Source organism: Lampetra fluviatilis, chromosome 3 (genome assembly GCF_964198595.1).
Source record: "Lampetra fluviatilis chromosome 3, kcLamFluv1.1, whole genome shotgun sequence".
Lineage (NCBI taxonomy): Eukaryota > Metazoa > Chordata > Hyperoartia > Petromyzontiformes > Petromyzontidae > Lampetra > Lampetra fluviatilis.
This window is the reverse complement of record NC_136277.1, coordinates 30,210,661-30,230,927: the sequence shown is the minus strand read 5'-3', so window position 1 is coordinate 30,230,927 and position 20,267 is coordinate 30,210,661. Positions and strand designations below refer to the sequence as shown.

At 53.1% G+C, this 20,267-nt stretch overlaps 1 long non-coding RNA gene across 1 annotated transcript in view; it reads right to left on the bottom strand.

The window, feature by feature from the left end:
* Positions 1–6,843, bottom strand: part of LOC144949744 (uncharacterized) — a 66,875-nt gene extending 60,032 nt beyond the window's left edge. Inside the window, exon 1 of the long non-coding RNA XR_013640303.1 lies at positions 6,806–6,843. This is a non-coding gene — a long non-coding RNA (uncharacterized LOC144949744). The remainder of the gene's footprint in view (positions 1–6,805) is intronic.
* Between the last annotated feature and the right edge of the window lie 13,424 nt (positions 6,844–20,267).

Below are 20,267 nucleotides of genomic sequence, written 5' to 3'. Positions count from 1 at the left end.
GTTTTGCAATAAAATACACTTGTTTAAGCATCGAATACGCACCACGTACTGCATGCATGCATGCATTGTGTTGTCACTGCACGTATTTAACCCGTTACTACTGTACATATGGGGTGTACGTGTGTGTGTGTATATACATGCACACGTGTCTATTTACATTCTAAATGCACAACATGGGTAGAATCAGTCATTACATTATCACTAAATACGTGCAAATGTGCGCAACGCATCACACGTCCCAACTCGCATTGCGCCGCACGTGTAACCTTAACAGCATGCGCGCGTGCATTTTGGATAAGCGCCCAACACACCACCACCACCCCCACACACACACATTGCACGAACTAGCAGCGTGTTCGGTATATAGTCGTAGTGGCACGGCAGCGTAGGCAAGCCCACGACCATGTACACAGACGCAGCACAGAGCCAGCGAGCGCGAACTCTCTCTCTCTCGCGTGACTCTCTCTACCGATCACCGTCCACTCGAAGAACCTCGTTAACGTCACCCCTGCAATCACTGCCATGGCGAGCGAGGGAGGGAGGCGAATCGTTGGAGGGAGGGAGCTGGGGTGGGGTTTGGGGAGAGGGGGGTCAGGGAGGTAGGGGGGGGAGAGGTCAGAGACCCCCCCTCTTCCTCTCCTCCCCCCCCCCCCGGAGGCTTTGCGAGTCCGCGTGTAAGGGGAGCCGCGGCGGCGTTCGATTTGCTTACTCGGGTTTCTCGCGACGTGGAGACCGGGCCGGGCTGCAGAAGAAGAAGAAGGAGCAGTAGGAGGAAGGAGGAGGAGGAAGGGAGGAGGATGAGGGAGAAGACCCCTCCATCTCCTCACTCGAGTTTCGCGTCGAGCCGTGGTCGTTTTCATCGTGCGTCGAGGAATCCGTGGTGGTGGTGTCCGTGTGTGTCGTGTGTCTTGCTCTCTGTGTTGTGCTGTGAATGGTGTGTGCGTGTGTCTGGTAGTGTGCGTGTGTGTGTATGTGGTAGTGTGTGTGTCTGGTAGTGTGTTTGTGTATCTGCTAGTGTGTGTGTATGTGGTAGTGTGTGTGTGTCTGGTATGGTGTGTGTGTGTGTATCTGGTAGTGTGTGTGTGTCTGGTAGTGTGTGTGTGTGTATGTGGTAGTGTGTGTGTCTGGTAGTGTGTGTGTGTATCTGCTAGTGTGTGTGTATGTGGTAGTGTGTGTGTGTGTCTGGTATGGTGTGTGTGTGTATCTGGTAGTGTGTGTGTGTCTGGTAGTGTGTGTATGTATCTGGTAGTGTGTGTGTGTATCTGATAGTGTGTGTGTGTCTGATAGTGTGTGTGTGTATCTGGGTGTGTGTGTATCTGGTATGGTGTGTGTGTATCTGGTAGTGTGTGTGTGTGTGTGCATGTGTCTGGTAGTGTGTGTGTGTATCTGGTAGTGTGTGTATGTGTATCTGGTATGGTGTGTGTGTATCTGGTAGTGTATGTGGTAGTGTGTGTGTGTGTGTGTGTATCTGGTATAGTGTGTGTGTGTCTGGTAGTGCGTGTGTGTGTTTATGTATCTGGTATGGTGTGTGTCTGGTAGTGTGTGTGTGTATCTGGTAGTGTGTGTGTGTGTATTTGGTAGTGTGTGTGTGTGTATCTGGTAGTGTGTGTGTGTATCTGGTAGTGTGTGTGTGTATCTGGTATGGTGTGTGTGTATCTGGTATGATGTGTGTGTGTATCTGGTAGTGTGTGTGTGTGTATCTGGTAGTCTGTGTGTGTATATGGTAGTGTGTGTGTGTGGGTGTCTGGTAGTGTGTGTGTTTGTGTGTATCTGGTAGTGTGTGTGTTTGTGTGTATCTGGCAGTGTGTGTATGTATCTGATAGTGTGTGTAGGTGTGTATCTGGAATGGTGTGTGTGTATCTGGTATGGTGTGTGTGTGTATATGGTAGTGTGTGTGTGTGTATCTGGTAGTGTATGTGTATCTGGTAGTGTGTGTGTATCTGGTATGGTGTGTGTGTGTATCTGGTATGGTGTGTGTATCTGGTAGTGTGTGTGTATCTGGTAGTGTGTGTGTGTATCTGGTAGTGTATGTGTATCTGGTAGTGTGTGTGTATCTGGTATGGTGTGTGTGTGTATCTGGTATGGTGTGTGTATCTGGTAGTGTGTGTGTGTATCTGGTAGTGTGTGTGTATCTGGTAGTGTGTGTGTATCTGGTATGGTGTGTGTGTGTATCTGGTAGTGTGTGTGTATCTGGTAGTGTATGTGTATCTGGTAGTGTGTGTGTATCTGGTATGGTGTGTGTGTGTATCTGGTATGGTGTGTGTATCTGGTAGTGTGTGTGTGTATCTGGTAGTGTGTGTGTGTATCTGGTAGTGTGTGTATCTGGTAGTGTTTGTGTGTATCTGGTGGTGTGTGTGTATCTGGTGGTGTGTGTCTGGTAGTGTGTGTGTGTATCTGGTAGTGTGTGTGTATCTGGTAGTGTGTGTGTGTATCTGGTGGTGTGTGTCTGGTAGTGTGTGTGTGTATCTGGTAGTGTGTGTGTATCTGGTAGTGTGTGTGTGTATCTGGTAGTGTGTGTATCTGGTAGTGTTTGTGTGTATCTGGTGGTGTGTGTGTATCTGGTGGTGTGTGTCTGGTAGTGTGTGTGTGTATCTGGTAGTGTGTGTGTATCTGGTAATGTGTGTGTATCTGGTAGTGTGTGTGTGTATCTGGTAGTGTGTGTGTATCTGGTAGTGTGTGTGTGTATCTGGTGGTGTGTATCTGGTAGTGTGTGTGTATCTGGTAGTGTGTGTGTGTGTATCTGGTAGTGTGTGTATCTGGTAGTGTGTGTGTGTGTGTATCTGGTAGTGTGTGTATCTGGTAGTGTGTGTGTGTGTATCTGGTAGTGTGTGTGTGTGTATCTGGTAGTGTGTGTGTATCTGGTAGTGTGTGTATGTATCTGGTATGGTGTGTGTGTGTCTGGTAGTGTGTGTGTGTGTATATCTGGTAGTGTGTGTGTGTATATCTGGTAGTGTGTGTGTGTGTATCTGGTAGTTTGTCTGTGTGTGTGTGTGTGTGTATCTGGTAGTGTCTGTGTGTATCTGGTAGTGTCTGTGTGCGTTGTATTGTGTGTATGTGTGTCACTATGTACAGCTACCAAGCCTGTCCGTGTATCCTGTATTGTGTGTGTCGCTATCTCGCCTAAATTGTATTGTATACGTTGTGCCGCTGCCTATGTGGCTTATGTTATTGTGTACATTGTTCTGCCGCGGCCTATCGTGTGTGTGTGTGTCACTCTCATCTGCGCTACGCCTTACACACGGCTATCGCAGGCGCCCGTAGCTTTACGCATCGCACGGCAATATGCGCGGCCACGTCAATAACGCCGAACGTTCAACACCGACACACACACGCGGCTCTGCTCTCCGATATACACAACGACGCGCAGCCTGTGCCCAGACACAGCCGACGGCTCGCAGCCTTCTTCCTCGCTGTTGCTCGCTGTGCTCCTGCCGCGCCGCGCCGGCTGTCCGCACGCAGCATGTCCTGCGCGATGCGGTCTTTCCGCGCGGCGAATTTATTCATGAATTTACGTGCGCTCGAGCGACATCGGAACCTTAGGCGTGGCAGCGTGCCCTGTTCTTGAAATGGAAATGACAGAAATGACGACGACGTGATGATGACGACGACGACGATCATGTCGATGATGATGATGATGATGGCAGGCTGAGATTTATCGACTAAAATCGAGGCCTTTGAAGGAAACAGCTCCGCGTTTTCGGCTCCTCTGCTCCCCTCCCTCTTCGCGACGGCGACGACTGCGAGACGCGGCCGATTTCCTCTCCGATTCTCATTGCCCACGTGTGTGTGTGTGTGTGCGTGCGTGGGGTGTGTGTGAGTGTGGTGTGTGTGAGTGTGGTGTGTGTGTGCGCGTGTATGGCATCGCGCGCGCGTGTGTGTACATGTTTGCACACACCACACCACACACGCACGCGCTCGCTCGCTCGGCGTGTGCGTTGAGTGCCGTGCGATGCTCTGTGCTGGCAGGCGTCAGCGGGCAGGATGCAGATCGTGTGACGTTTATTCCAACGGTACGGATCGAGCCAATCACAGCTCCGCCCTTACACCACCACCCACCACCCCAACTCCACCCACCCACTAACCCCGAGATGAAAAATCAATGTCTTCACTTTTGTGGTGCGTGTGTGTGTGTGTGTTTCGTGTGAGCGCTGATTGCCTGCCTACCTGTCTGTCATCCATTCGCCAGCAGTACCCTTCACGAACAATGCCCGCTCCTGTACGCATGCGTTGCGTGGTCGCGTATGTGCGTGCGTGCGTACGCATGGATGTATTTGCGTGCGTGTGTGTGTGTCTACGTGTGCACGGATGAATCGAATAGAGAACGTGGATGAATGCAGACCGGTAGCGAGAGAGCTTCGATGCCCTAAGAGGCGAACGAACCATCGTGCGGTTTACTTTCTTCTTCTTCCGAATGAATGAACGAATGGATGAAACAAAAAATTAAAACGTGAAACTGAACTTGCGGAGAGCGCTAGCTATGGTTACGGTCGCTACCAACAACGAACCGATGAAAGAGAGAGAGAGAGAAAGATTGGCGGGGGGGGAGGAGGAGGGGTGGTGGGGGGGGTGAATAAAATACAAAAACAATAGATTTTCGCCGAAAATAACTCTCTCGGTCAGACGCGGCGAGAGAAAGCCACGTCCCGCGCCGCTTTATAAAGGCGCGGGGAGAGCCGAGCCGAGGCGCGGGGAAGGACACGGAGAGTGATGCGACGGAGGAGGAGGAGGAGTGGGTGGCCGATGGAGGAGAGGGGGTGGGGTGGTGGGAGTGATGGCGAGGAGGAGGAGGAGGCGGTGGTGGGGGTGGCGGCTGCGGGTTGAGGGATGTGGAGGTAGCGATGGGGGGTGGAGGTTGGTTAGTTCTGTGGGGTGTGTGTGGGTGGGTGGGGGGGGTGGCCGTGGTTGGAGTGGGTGTGTGGGTGGGGGTGGTACGACTGCCCGGCTCCCCGCAATGGAAATGCTAATGAGGTGTTCGGCACTGGCCGAGTTCACCGCGGGAATCAAGTTCATTGTCACGCAGAGCAGACGACACCGAGCAGCGCGGTGGGGGCGGGAGGGAGGGGCTGGGGGCGGAGTGGTCGACGGGGAGAAGAGACGGTGGGGGGGGGGGTTGGGGGAGGTGGGGGAGGGGGCAGTCGGGGGAGGGTGGAGAGAGAGATGGGGGGGGGGTAGACGGGGGGGGGGTGAGCAGCCTGGATTTGGACGCGGCGAGAAAGGGAGAGTGGAGGGAGGGAGGGAGCGAGCGAGCGAGCGAGGGGAGGAGGGAGGGGAGGGGTGGGAGGGAGAAAGCTGAATTGGTGATGAGCGCGCACTGCGAGAGAGATCGGCTGGGACCCAGTGAATATGCAGCTCGCTCGCCTTTCACGGCACTGCCAGTCCGTGTGATCGCCCACCAGCCCGTCTCTCTGTCGTTTCTCTGTCCGAGTCTGTCTGCGGTTACCCTGCGTGTCTCTCTCTCTCTCTGGCTCTCTGTGCGTAACGCACATCATCATCCTCCTCCTGCTCAGCCGCTTTCGCTCCGGGGATTTATAGATTTTTTATTTAGCGATTCAAAGAAAGCGTCTTGCCTCTAATCTGCATTGCGATACGACGTACCAACATGCGGATGTGTGGAGTCGGTGTGTGTACGCGCGTGTGTGTGTACGCGCGTGTGTGTGTGTGTGTGTACGCGTGTGTGTGTGTGTGTACGCGCGTGTGTGTACGCGTGTGTGTGTACGCGTGTGTGTGTACGCGTGTGTGTGTGTACTCGTGTGTGTACTCGTGTGCCAACACCAGTGACGATTATCTGAACCGCTCCTGGGCCTCCCCTAGGTCGACTCAGCCTTAGATGAGTACCTGGTGCCACTGGGGAGACAAAGGCGGTCGGGCGTTGTGCTGGCCACCCAACCCCCTCGTGTGCCGTTCCGGCCTTCATAGGTGCTCGCTAACAGCACTTGCCCATATAGTCTGTTAAGGCTATACGGGAGATCTTTATACTCGTGTGTGTGTGTACGCGTGTGTGTGTACGCGCGTGTGTGTGTACGCGTGTGTGTGTGTACTCGTGTGTGTGTGTACTCGTGTGTGTGTGTACGCGCGTGTGTGTACGCGTGTGTGTGTGTACGTGTGTGTGTACTCGTGTATGTGTCTACTCGTGTGTGTGTGTGTGTAGGCGCGTGTGTGTGTGTACTCGTGTGTGTGTGTGTACTCGTGTGTGTGTGTACGTGTGTGTGTGTACGTGTGTGTGTCACTGCGTGTGTGTACTCGTGTGTGTACTCTGTGTGTGTGTACTCGTGTGTGTGTGTCACTGCGTGTGTGTGTACGCGCGTGTGTGTACTCGTGTGTGTGTACTCGTGTGTGTGTACTTGTGTGTGTACGCGTGTGTATGTGTACGTGTGTGTGTGTGTACGCGTGTGTGTGTACTCGTGTGTGTGTACGCGTGTGTGTGTACGCGCGTGTGAGTACGCGCGTGTGTGTGTACTCGTGTGTGTGTGTGTAGTGTGTGTGTGTACTCGTGTGTGTACTCCCGTGTGTGTACTCGTGTGTGTACTCCTGTGTGTGTACTCTTGTGTGTGTACTCGTGTGTGTACGCGCGTGTGTGCACTCGTGTGTGTGTGTGTGTACGCGCGTGTGTGTACGCGCGTGTGTGTGTACTCGTGTGTGTGTGTACGTGTGTGTGTACGTGTGTGTGTACTCGTGTGGGTGTGTACTCGTGTGTGTGTGCACTCTGTGTGTGTACTCGTGTGGGTGTGTACTCGTGTGGGTGTGTACTCGTGTGTGTGTACTCGTGTGTGTGTACGTGTGTGTGTACGTGTGTGTGTGTACTCACTTGCGCGCACCGCCCAGGTTCCCGCTGTTGCTTCTCCGGGACTTCTTCGTCTTCGTCGTCGTCTTCGTCTTCTGCTGCTGCTTCCCTTGAGCTGCGCCAGCGACGCGCGCGATGTCGAGCCCACGGTGTGACCACCACCACCAGCACCAGCACCACCACCACCGCGATATCAGCGGCGGCGCAACACACACAAAAAGGAAGGATCGGAAGAAGGAAAAAAAAACCCGGAATGAGCACGAAAGTCAAAAAAACCCAAGTCGAGCGTTGTTGTTGTTGTTGGTGGTGGTGGTTGTTGTTGTTGTGTCGGAGCCCGCGTCTCCCACCACCACGAGGCTGTCTCTCCCTCTCTCTCTCTCTCCCCGTGTGCGTCTCGCTGGGATTACATCTGCTTGAATGACGCCGAAAGGGCAGAGCACAGGGAGGGTATTTTTTCCCAGCGCTCACCACCCCCCACGCCCCCCGCCACCACCATCTCCCCTCCCTGTCTCCCTCCTAGCACCCCCCTCCTCCTCCTCCCCGACTGCCCCCACCACTTCCCTACAACTACTGCCACCCCCGCCACCACCAAACCCGCCGTCCATCCAAGCCGCCCCTGTCGCTCCCTCCTCACCCCCCTCCTCTCTCTCTTCCTTCTCACAAGGAGAACCTTGTCCGGCCAGAGTGGGCTCAGAGCCAAGTCCACATGCCCGACAGACCCCCCCACCTCCACCCCCTCGCAAACTCTCCCCCCCCCCACCACCACCACGACCACTGCAATCCCAGCACCACCACCACCAACCCACCGCCACAGCTCCCACTGCCACCCTCCCCTCTCTCTTCCTTGAGCGGCATGAAAAAAAACGTGGCTTGAAACCAAATAACATCGCCCCGCTTTTGTTTGCGCAATTGAGGCCATTGTGGGTCCCGGTCGAGGCACATTTTGGGCACCGCGCCTGGAGAAAGCTGCTTCGGTGTCGCGGGCACAAACCGCTGCGGAGCGGAGCGAGCGGAGACATCGCGGTGACGGGGTTCTAGAGTCTGGCGGGAGAGAGTACTCGAGATAGAGAGCTGGGAGAGTACTAAGGGGAGAGACAGAGAGATAGTTGACAGAGAGAGAGAGGGAGTTGGGAGGAGAGGGGGGGGGGTAGCGCTCCGAGTTCGCCGCTGTTCGCGCATTGAGGCGTCTTTTCATCTCTCGGTGAGAGTCAAATAGCGGCGAATGTCAGGCTCGCGAGACGGCTGTCTGAGTTCTAGTCGCCGTTGTCGGATTATTTAGAATGCACGGTCGACTTAGTCGTAAAGACACGCCACCCGCCATTTTACAAACGTCGTTATTGTTGATGTTTTGGCGAGTGGCGGGAGGTCGCAAATAACAATAACATCAACTACGTCGGGGCTCGCGCACAATTGCAACGAGGCGAGGATGTAACAGCGGAGCAGAACGCCGTCGACGATTGATATTCTAATTATTCTAATTAATTACTTCGGCGAGGTAGGGGGTGGGGGTGAGGGGGGGGTGCTACGGGCTTGCGCGCTGACCTGGTCGAGTGTCGTCGTCTCGTGCGCTTTGGCGTAAAATCGCGCCGATGGTGGCGATAATAATCATGGTAGTAATTACACGCGGCGACGTTCTGGAGTTTGTAGCGGAGAGAGATAGAGACGGAGAGAGCGAAGGCAGAGAGCGAGAGCGAGCGAGAGAGGGACGGAGCGGATACGGCAGTCTGGGAGAATTTACGAGACGAGCGAAGCGACAGCCGCGAGGAATGAAGCAAAGCGAGCGATGAGCACGGTAGGAACGAGACGCCGGGTCGGAATGAGAACAGGGACAGGAACGGGGCAGCGAGTGATGAGATGGGAGCGGGAAGGAATGAGGCGAAGGAATAGCGCGATCGCGCGCGAGAGAGGGGAGACGGATGAGTATAGGAGAGAATGAAATGAGTGCGAGGCGGGAATGAGGAATGACACCGAGGGAGAACAGAGAGAGAGAAAGAGAGACACAGTGCGCGCGCGCGAGAGAGAGACAGAGAGACGGAGAGATGAGAGGAGGAGAAGACGAGAGAGATCGAGAGAGACAGAGAGAAGGAGCGAGCGAGCGAGATTTAGAGAGAATGAGAGATGAGAGAAGGCGCGAGCGAGCGAGATTTAGAGAGAATGAGAGATGAGAGAAGGCGCGAGCGAGCGAGCGAGATTTAGAGAGAATGAGAGATGAGAGAAGGAGAAGACGAGAGAGATCGAGAGAGACAGAGAGAAGGAGCGAGCGAGCGAGATTTAGAGGAAAAATAAATCGGCTCCTGCCCGGGCCGCGCTCCCCTCTTGACGATCCCCGTCTGAGACCCGCGGAGCGCGCGCGCTGTCCCCAACCCCCCCCCTGCCCCCCCCCTCGCTCTCCGCGCAGCGATACAGCGCAGGTATGGCTTTGCGTGTGACGTCACGCGCACGCACGCGCACGCACGCGCACACACACACACGCACGCGCACTGCACGCACACGCGCAACGGAATCGTCGCAGTGTTATTTTATATCGACGCACGCCGCGCGCGCAATATTCCACCGTCGCAGCACGCGGTTTTATTTGGCGATTTTAATTCGCGCGTAATTTTGCTGGGGGTATTTTTTTTCTTTCTTCCCCTACGTGTAGTAATACTAATATACAACGCTTGGGAAGCAACCGGCTCTATTTTTCTGGCTTTCTGTTTATTTATTATTTATTATTATTTTTCCGCGTGTGTTGTATCGGTTGACGAGTCTGCTGTTTGGTTTGAGAGGGTGGAGTTGGGAGGGGGGTGAGAGATGGATGGATGGAGGGAACAAGGGTAGAGGGAGGCAAGGAGGTAGGGGAGGGGAGGGGGGATGAGGGGGAGGGGAGGGGGGATGAGGGGGAGGGGAGGGGGGATGAGGGGGAGGAGGGAGCGGCACTCCGGCCACTGCAGCCAGGCGTGATGTCACCACGCAAATGCGCAAGGCGGCGAGGCGGCGCGAGAGGGATTTCTGCACGGACGCCCTTAATGATTTACGTCGTATTTTTCTCGACAGCGCGCAAGACATCATATATGCATACACTTACATATATATAACAAAATACATCGTCATAATCGTACGAGGCATGCATGTATTCTCCCGCGGGAGGGAGGGGGGTAGGGTGTAAGGCCTGCGGTTTAATTGTATTTTGTTCAAAAAAAAAAACATTGTAAAAATGATTCTGACATTTCAAACGCGCTGCGTGAAAAACATTTCAAACGTGACAATGTAGGTGCCCAATGACGGAGAAACACGCGCACACGTCCACGTGTGTGTTGTGTGTGCTGTGTGTTTGCTTAATTGGCTAAGGCAGCTAATTATGTCCCTTTTCACGATAAGGTCGCCGAACGGACACCGGTGACTTTAACATTTGCGGGGATTTCGACGCCCCGGCGTGTCCGCCTCTTTGTGAGACGAACTCGCGAGAGAGGCCTCTCTCCCTTCTCTCTCTCTCTCTCGGTCGAGCCGCCGATGGCGATTCGTGTGTGAGTTGACGCAATTCCAACGTCGCATTTACACGCGAGCCGCTCTCTGCGCGTGGCTCACGCGGAGAGAGAGAAGAGCCTCTTCTGTGCGAGGCTCGAGACGCGAGTCGGACGCGGCTCGATGTGACCCTGTCGGTCATCGCGCCAGTCCGTGGGGTTTTGTGTGCCAATCTGCATGACGCTGCGTGCGTTTCTATCGCGTATCTATGCGAGTCGCCGTGCGAGTCGTTAGGTCTCTGTGTGAGTCTCTACGGGTGTCTCTGTGAGTCTCTATTGGTGCCTGTGTGGCGCGAGAGATATTGTGTGTAGATTTAGATAGCGTCTGTTTGCGAGTCCCTATGTGAGCCGTATGGTCTCTGTGTGAGTCTCTGTGGATGTCTATGTGAGTCTCTGTGGATGTCTGTGTGAGTCTCTGTGGGTGTCTGTGTGAGTCTCTGTGGGTGTCTGTGTGAGTCTGTGTGGATGTATGTGTGAGTCTCTGTGGAAATCTATGTGAGTCTCTGTGGGTGTCTGTGTGAGTCTCTGTGGGTATCTGTGTGAGTCTCTGTGGGTGTCTGAGTGAGTCTCTATGGGTGTCTGTGTGAGTTTCTGTGGGTGTCTGTGTGAGTCTCTGTGGGTGTCTGTGTGAGTCTCTGTGTGTGTCTGTGTGAGTCTCTGTGTGTGTCTGTGTCAGTCTCTGTGGATGTCTATGTGAGTCTCTGTGGATGTCTGTGTGAGTTTCTGTGGGTGTCTGTGTGAGTTTCTGTGGGTGTCTGAGTGAGTCTCTGTGGGTGTCTGAGTGAGTCTCTGTGGGTGTCTGTGTGAGTATCTGTGGGTGTCTGTGTGAGTCTCTGTGTGTGTCTGTGTGAGTCTCTGTGGGTATCTGTGTGAGTCTCTGTGGGTCTCTGTGTGAGTCTCTGTGGGTGTCTGTGTGAGTCTCTGTGTGTGTCTGTGTGAGTCTCTGTGTGTCTGTGTGAGTCTATGTGGGTGTCTGTGTGAGTCTCTGTGTGTGTCTGTGTGAGTCTCTGTGGGTCTCTGTGTGAGTATCTGCGGGTGTCTGTGTGAGTCTCTGTGTGTATCTGTGTGAGTCTCTGTGTGTGTCTGTGTGAGTCTCTGCGGGTGTCTGTGTGAGTCTCTGTGTGTGTCTGTGTGAGTCTCTGTGTGTGTCTGTGTGAGTCTCTGTGGATGTCTGTGTGAGTCTCTGTGGGTGTCTGTGTGAATCTCTGTGGGTGTCTGTGTGAGTCTCCGTGGGTGTCTGTTTGAGTCTCTGTGAGTCTCTGTTGGTGTCTGTGTGATTCTCTGTGGGTGTCTGGGAGTCTCTGTGGGTCTCTGTGTGAGTCTTTGTGTGTGTCTGTGTGAGTCTCTGTGGGTGTCTGTGTGAGTCTCCGTGGGTGTCTGTGTGAGTCTCTGTGGGTGTCTGTGTGAGTCTCTGTGTGTGTCTGTGTGAGTCTCTGTGGGTGTCTGTGTGAGTCTCTGTGGGTGTCTGAGTGAGTATCTGTGGGTGTCTGTGTGAGTCTCTGTGGGTGTCTGTGTGAGTCTCTGTGTGTGTCTGTGTGAGTCTCTGTGGGTATCTGTGTGAGTCTCTGTGGGTCTCTGTGTGAGTCTCGGTGGGTGTCTGTGTGAGTCTCTGTGTATGTCTGTGTGAGTCTCTGTGGGTGTCTGTGTGAGTCTCTGTGTGTGTCTGTGTGAGTCTCTGTGGGTGTCTGTGTGAGTCTCTGTGGGTGTCTGAGTGAGTATCTGTGGGTGTCTGTGTGAGTCTCTGTAGGTGTCTGTGTGAGTCTCTGTGTGTGTCTGTGTGAGTCTCTGTGGGTATCTGTGTGAGTCTATGTGGGTGTCTGTGTGAGTCTCTGTGGGTGTCTGTGTGAGTCTCTGTGTGTGTCTGTGTGAGTCTCTGTGTGTGTCTGTGTGAGTCTCTGCGGGTGTCTGTGTGAGTCTCTGTGGGTGTCTGTGTGAGTCTCTGTGTGTGTCTGTGTGAGTCTCTGTGTGTGTCTGTGTGAGTCTCTGCGGGTGTCTGTGTGAGTCTCTGTGGGTGTCTGTGTGAGTCTCTGTGGGATTCTGTTAGTCTCTGTGGGTGTCTGTATGAGTCTATGTGTGTGTCTGTGTGAGTCTCTGTGGATGTCTGTGTGAGTCTCTGTGGATGTCTGTGTGAGTCTCTGTGGGTGTCTGTGTGAGTCTCTGTGGGTGTCTGTGTGAGTCTCTGTGGGTGTCTGTGTGAGTCTCTGTGAGTCTCTGTTGGTGTCTGTGTGATTATCTGTGGGTGTCTGTGTGAGTCTCTGTGGGTGTCTGTGTGAGTCTCTGTGGGTGTCTGTGTGAGTCTCTGTGTGTGTCTGTGTGAGTCTCTGTGGGTGTCTGTGTGAGTCTCTGTGGGTGTCTGTGTGAGTCTCTGTTGGTGTCTGTGTGAGTCTCTGTGGGTGTCTGTGTGAGTCTCTGTGGGTGTCTGTGTGAGTCTCTGTGTGTGTCTGTGTGAGTCTCTGTGGGTGTCTGTGTGAGTCTCTGTGTATGTCTCTGTGAGTCTCTGTGTGTGTCTGTGTGAGTCTCTGTGGGTGTCTATGTGAGTCTCTGTGGGTGTCTGTGTGAGTCTCTGTGGGTGTCTGTGTGAGTCTCTGTGGGTGTTTGTGTGAGTCTCTGTTGGTGTCTGTGTGAGTCTCTGGGTGTGTCTGTGTGAGTCTCTGTTGCTTTCTGTGTGAGTCTCTGTGGGTGTCTGTGAGAGTCTCTTTGGATGTCTGTGTGAGTCTCTGTGTGTGCCTGTGTGAGTCTCTGTGGGTGTCTGTTAGTATCTGTGTGTGTCTGTGTGAGTCTCTGTGGGTGTCTGTGTGAGTCTCTGTGGGTGTCTGTTTGAGTCTCTGTGGGTGTCTGTGTGAGTCTCTGTTGGTGTCTGTGTGAGTCTCTGTGGGTGTCTCTGTGAGTCTCTGTGTGTGTCTGTGTGAGTCTCTGTGTGTGTCTGTGTGATTCTCTGTGGGTGTCTGTGTGAGTCTCTGTGTGTGTCTGTGTGAGTCTCTGTGGGTGTCTGTGTGAGTCTCTGTGTGTGTCTGTGTGAGTCTCTGTGGGTGTCTGTGTGAGTCTCTGTGGGTGTCTGTGTGAGTCTGTGGGTGTCTGTGTGAGTCTCTGTTGGTGTCTGTGTGAGTCTCTGTGGGTGTCTGTGTGAGTCTCTGTGTGTGTCTGCGTGAGTGTTTGGGTGTATGTGTGAGTCTCTGTGGGTGTCTGTGTGAGCCGTTGGGTCTCTGTGTGAGTCTCTGTGGGTGTCTGTGTGAGCCGTTGGGTCTCTGTGTGAGTCTCTGTGGATGTCTGTGTGAGTCTCTGTGGGTGTCTGTGTGAGTCTCTGTGTGTGTCTGTGTGAGTCTCTGTGTGTGTCTGTGTGAGTCTCTGCGGGTGTCTGTGTGAGTCTCTGTGGGTGTCTGTGTGAGTCTCTGTGGGATTCTGTTAGTCTCTGTGGGTGTCTGTATGAGTCTATGTGTGTGTCTGTGTGAGTCTCTGTGGATGTCTGTGTGAGTCTCTGTGGATGTCTGTGTGAGTCTCTGTGGGTGTCTGTGTGAGTCTCTGTGGGTGTCTGTGTGAGTCTCTGTGGGTGTCTGTGTGAGTCTCTGTGAGTCTCTGTTGGTGTCTGTGTGATTATCTGTGGGTGTCTGTGTGAGTCTCTGTGGGTGTCTGTGTGAGTCTCTGTGGGTGTCTGTGTGAGTCTCTGTGTGTGTCTGTGTGAGTCTCTGTGGGTGTCTGTGTGAGTCTCTGTGGGTGTCTGTGTGAGTCTCTGTTGGTGTCTGTGTGAGTCTCTGTGGGTGTCTGTGTGAGTCTCTGTGGGTGTCTGTGTGAGTCTCTGTGTGTGTCTGTGTGAGTCTCTGTGGGTGTCTGTGTGAGTCTCTGTGTATGTCTCTGTGAGTCTCTGTGTGTGTCTGTGTGAGTCTCTGTGGGTGTCTATGTGAGTCTCTGTGGGTGTCTGTGTGAGTCTCTGTGGGTGTCTGTGTGAGTCTCTGTGGGTGTTTGTGTGAGTCTCTGTTGGTGTCTGTGTGAGTCTCTGGGTGTGTCTGTGTGAGTCTCTGTTGCTTTCTGTGTGAGTCTCTGTGGGTGTCTGTGAGAGTCTCTTTGGATGTCTGTGTGAGTCTCTGTGTGTGCCTGTGTGAGTCTCTGTGGGTGTCTGTTAGTATCTGTGTGTGTCTGTGTGAGTCTCTGTGGGTGTCTGTGTGAGTCTCTGTGGGTGTCTGTTTGAGTCTCTGTGGGTGTCTGTGTGAGTCTCTGTTGGTGTCTGTGTGAGTCTCTGTGGGTGTCTCTGTGAGTCTCTGTGTGTGTCTGTGTGAGTCTCTGTGTGTGTCTGTGTGATTCTCTGTGGGTGTCTGTGTGAGTCTCTGTGTGTGTCTGTGTGAGTCTCTGTGGGTGTCTGTGTGAGTCTCTGTGTGTGTCTGTGTGAGTCTCTGTGGGTGTCTGTGTGAGTCTCTGTGGGTGTCTGTGTGAGTCTGTGGGTGTCTGTGTGAGTCTCTGTTGGTGTCTGTGTGAGTCTCTGTGGGTGTCTGTGTGAGTCTCTGTGTGTGTCTGCGTGAGTGTTTGGGTGTATGTGTGAGTCTCTGTGGGTGTCTGTGTGAGCCGTTGGGTCTCTGTGTGAGTCTCTGTGGGTGTCTGTGTGAGCCGTTGGGTCTCTGTGTGAGTCTCTGTGGATGTCTGTGTGAGTCTCTGTGGGTGTCTGTGTGAGTCTCTGTGGGGCTCTGTGTGAGTCTCTGTGGGTGTCTGTGTGAGTCTATGTGGATGTCTGTGTGACTCTCTGTGGGTGTCTGTTAGTCTCTGTGGGTCTCTATGTGAGTCTCTGTATGTGTCTGTGTGAGTCTCTGTGTGTGTCTGTGTGAGTCTCTGTGGGTGTCTGTGTGAGTCTCTGTATGTGTCTGTGTGAGTCTCTGTGTGTGTCTGTGTGAGTCTCTATGGGTGTATGTGTGAGTCTCTGTGTGTGTTTGTGTGAGTCTCTGTGGGTGTCTGTGTGAGTCTCTGTGTGTGTCTGTGTGAGTCTCTGTGGGTGTCTGTGTGAGTCTCTGTGGGTGTCTGTTAGTCTCTGTGGGTGTCTGTGTGAGTCTCTGTGTGTGTCTGTGTGAGTCTCTGTGGGGGTCTGTGTGAGTCTCTATGAGTCTCTGTGTGCGTCTCTGTACAACGGCGGCGTGGGTTTCAAACACCGTTCGAATGGGGACGGAATCTCACAATGCTGCGCGGAAATCGGGCATATTTATTTCACCAACAGAGCCACGGATCTCCGTGCGAGTCTACGGCTCTCTCGATCCGAGGCTATGCAACGCAATGCAATTTGGAGGACGATAACCGTCCGATCGCCAACTTACCTGCAAGACGCCGTGCAAAAAAAGAAACAGCGACAATATAATTATCTTACGGAGAGCAAGAGAGATAACGCGGGGTGAAGGTTATTAGCCTGGACATGAACAACGGCGGGGAGGGCAGGGAGCGGTGCAGGGAGTGGACATCACGGGAGCAGGAATGACGCGGAGCGGCTATGCGGTGTTTGTGTCAAGGAAGCTGAGCGCGGTTAGCTGGGTCCGTCGCGCGCAGGAGATGAAGGCACTTGCATTGTTCCCGACGGGATTCTTTTATAATAATGTCGAGCGATGTGACAACGCGCGTGTCCGTATTGTGACACACACACGAACACACAGACACACAGACACACACACAGACACACACACAGACACACACACGCACAGACACACACACAGACACACACACAGGCACACACACAGACACACAGACAGACACACAGACACAGACACACACAGACACGCAGACACACACACGCACACACAGGCACACCCAGACAGACACACACACAGACACACACACACGCAGACACACGCACACAGACACAAACACACAGACACACACACACAGACACACACACACAGACACACACACAGACACACACACACAAACACACAAACAGACAGACACACACACAGACACGCAGACACACGCACAGACACAGACACACAGACACACACACAGACACACAGACACACACACAGACACACGTGGTGCTCACCACTTGCCCCTAACATCCCGTCGAGGGTACACACCGGGGGTCTTTGTTGTTGTTGTTTTTTTTTGGGGGGGGGCGGTAACGGTGTGGTTAGCGCACCCACCGCGCTACGGAACCCGTAATACCCGAGTTCGACTCCACGATCCGCGGCTGACATCAGCGGCGAATATCTCACCTCGTCCAGTGTATGAGCACCGCCACTCGGTAGTGAGACAAAGGCGGTCGGGCGTGGATATGGCCACCACAAACTCTCCCCGTGCACCGTACCGGCCTTCATATGCGCTCGATAAGAGCGCTTGCACCGGTCGTCTGTTAAGGCTATACGGGGGATCTTTGTCTTTGTGCGTGCGGCTCGGTGTATAGGTGTGCACGTGTGTGAGTGTGCATGCGCGCGAGCGAGTAGGTGTGTGTTGGAGCGTGTACGAGCGCGTGTCAGAGTGTGCGATGAGCGTGTATGCGACATTTGAGCGAATGCGTACGAGTCGTTTTAGTTCGAGGTAAGCGCATATACAAATGCGCGTGCGTGTGTCTGTGTGAGTACGTGTGAGCGATGGTGCAGCGGTTAGCGCCCCGCGCTACGAACCCGGCGACTCGCTCACACGGCCAACACCTAGTGACGATTATCTGAACCGGTCCCGGTCCTGGGCCTCATCTAGGTCGACTCAGCCTCAAATGAGTACCTGCTGCGGTGTGTAAACATCGCCACTCCGGGCGTGGTGCTGGCCACCCACCCCCTCGTGGGCCGTGTCAGCCTTCATAGGTGCTCGCTAACAGCACTTGCCCCAACAGTCTGTGACAGGCTATACGGGGGATCTTTGTATTTATTTTGTTTGTCAGTGTGTACGTGAGAGCGTGAATGCGTGCCAGTTGTGGGGAGCGATGGGGCAGTAGTTAACACAAACACGGCGAGCCAAGTTCGATTCCCGTTCGCGGCCAACATTTGTGACGAATATCTGAACCGGTCCCCTAGGTCGACTCAGCTTTAATCGAGCCCTGTAAGCTGGTGCGGTGTGTAACATCATCAGCACTGGAGAGACAAAGGGGTGACGGGCGTGGTGCTGGCCACCCACCCCCTCGTGTGTCGTTCCGCCACTTGCCCGGGCAGTCTGTTAAAGCTACACGGAGGAGCTTTGCCTTTTCGTGAGTCAGTGCAGGTTATAGGCACCGATACAAGTGCGATCAATTATCGTGAGTCGGTGTGCATACACGGGCGCGTGTGAGCACGTGGACAAGGAGAGGGCGTGAGTGTGTACGTGCGTGTGTTGAATTCTTTCGCACCGTACGTAGCCAACCGTGCTAATCGGAGGTGCGATCGTAAAGACAAAGATGCTCCCCCCAAAGAACCTCCCATTCCATGAACAGACTGTTGGGGGCAAGTGCTGTTAGCGAGCACCTATTAAGGCGGGCACGACACAAGACACAAACAACAACGCTCCCTCGATCCCCGAGCGCGTGTCCCGCACCTCGCTCCGTCTCCTCTCGAGTGGTGCGGTGACCCCCCCGGGGGGGGGCTGGGGGCTGGGGGCACTCTCCGCCGTCTCGGCCCCGACCCCCTTGGACACGCAACCCCCAGCGCCAAACAGCAGCGACCCACTCCGACCTATTCGCGACCCACTCCGACCTATTCGCGATTAGAGCGCAATGACCTCGCGCGCTCTACGTTCCTAGCGCAGCTTTGAAATTAAGAAAATAAGAAATTAAATAAAAAATATATTTAAAAAAATTTCATTTATTTGTTGACAGTGTTTATTCGCGTGGATCTCAGACGGCATTGTGTGCTGCGGTTATACGTATGCGTGTACGTACTCTTCTTTCGGTAAAGTCACGTAGGTAGATAAAATAACACAGATCACGACGTTTCGATCGCCACGCAAGCGACCGTCTTCACCTGAACCAACGAGGATGGGATTCCTGCAGTCACCCGAAGACGGTAGCTTGCGTTGCGATCGACACGTCGTGATCTATTCTTGTGTCTGCCTACGTGACTTTTACCGAAATAATCAAAGAGTATGTATTCCCGCAGTCACGAAAGCTTCAAATCGAGATCGATTGCGTGTACGTTGATCTTCTTTGACGACGTACATTCTGCGTGTACACGCAGAAGATATCGCTGCTGTTGATGTTGTGAAAGTGCGGTTGTTAAAGTTGTACTCGTTGCATTACACGCGCATTGCTCTAAAGCTATTACCCTCGTGTGTACCGAGTAAGAATGATTAGAGTGATGATTGGTGTTGTTGTTGTTATACGTACACTATATGGTCTAAACTCGTGGCAGTGAGTTGTGATTGTGTGTGCGTTACGTGTGTTATATGTGTGTGTGTGTTAGTTAGGTGGTGTGTGTGTGTGTATATGTGTTTGTCTGTGTGGGGAGCGGTAGTGTAGCGGTTTGCGCGCTGCGGTACAAACCTGGCGACCCGAGTTCGATTCCCGCTCACGGCCAACATCAGTGACGATTATCTGAACTGGTCCTGAGCCTCCCCTAGGACGACTCAGCCTCAAATGAGTACCTGGCGCGACGTGCAGTTAACATCGCCACTGGGGAGACAAAGGCGGTCGGGCGTGGTGCTGGCCACCCACCCCCTCGTGTGCCGTTCTCGCCTTCATAGGTGCTGCTTGCTAACAGCACTTGCCCCAAAAGTACGTTCCAGGCTATACAGGGAATCTTTGTCTTTTTCTGTTGTGTGTACGCGTGAAAGTGCGTGCCTTCGTGTGTTTACATGCACGTTTATGTATACGTGGTGTTTTTTCTTTATCTATATACGTGTCTACTTGTGTATTATCTTTATACAGCATGTGTGTACGTATGCTGTTACGTGTGCTTTGTGTATGAACGCGTGTATGTGTATATGTACGTGTCAGCGGATATATATGATGTATATATGTGTGTGTGTGTGTGTATGTTCGCGTGTTTTCTCGTGCATACATGTTGTGTGGGCTAACACGTGGCCGTAGACATGTGTTTCTGTGCGTGTATGTTGATGTGTTTGTGCGTGTGTATATAATTGTGTAGTTATATACATGTGGGAGTGTGCACTTGTACAGATGCACAATGTGATTGTGCGTGGGTGCTCGCTAACAGCACTTGTCCCGACAGTCTGTCAAGGCTATACGGAGGTTCGTTGTATAATATTTCTTTGTAGGAGTGTGGCGTGCAGGCAGACATTTACGCATGAACGAGTGTGTACTTAACGGGAGCGGTGGCGCAGTGGTTAGCGCACTGCGTTGCGAACCCAGCGACGTGAGTTGGATTCCCGCTCACGGCCGTGGACACCAGCCACGATTATCTGAACCGGTCCTGGGCCTCCGATATGTTCGACTCGTCCTCAGATGAGTGCCTCGTGCGGTGTGTAAACATCGCCGCTGCGGAACACAAGGGCGGTCCGATGTGGTGCTAACCACCCATCTCCCGAGTGTGCTTCATATGCTCTCGATAACGGCACTTGCATCAAAAGTCTATTAAGTCCATACGGGGTATCTCTGTCTGATTCGTTTGCACGGGTGCAGAGACGTGCGTGTGTGTGTGTGTCTTTTAGAAATGGACACTATAATTACACACCACGTGACCTTGCAATTAGCGTCATGTTGCCCTTCACAACAAGAGATTCGATTTTATATTTCAAATTCTCATCCCCATAGGATAGAGAGTCCCCGAGGCTTAAACAAATATAAATACAACGCGCTCCGAAACGTTTAATTGGGTTACGGGAGCAGTTGAACTGCTGTATTATAACAACAACAACAACAATTATTATTATTGTTATTGATGTTCTTGCCGCACGCCGAGTGGATTGTGGGTATTGTTTGGCAACAAGGAGTCAAAATTGAACATCTGTTTATATCTGCGTAACGGCAACAACAGGCAACACGTTGGTCAATGACGCCGCCTCGTGCTATGAAGAAGGCCCATTGTCCGGAACGTCCACGCGTGTTGTACGTATGTTTGTATTTTGTTATTGACGAATGTGGTTTAAAAAAAAATATT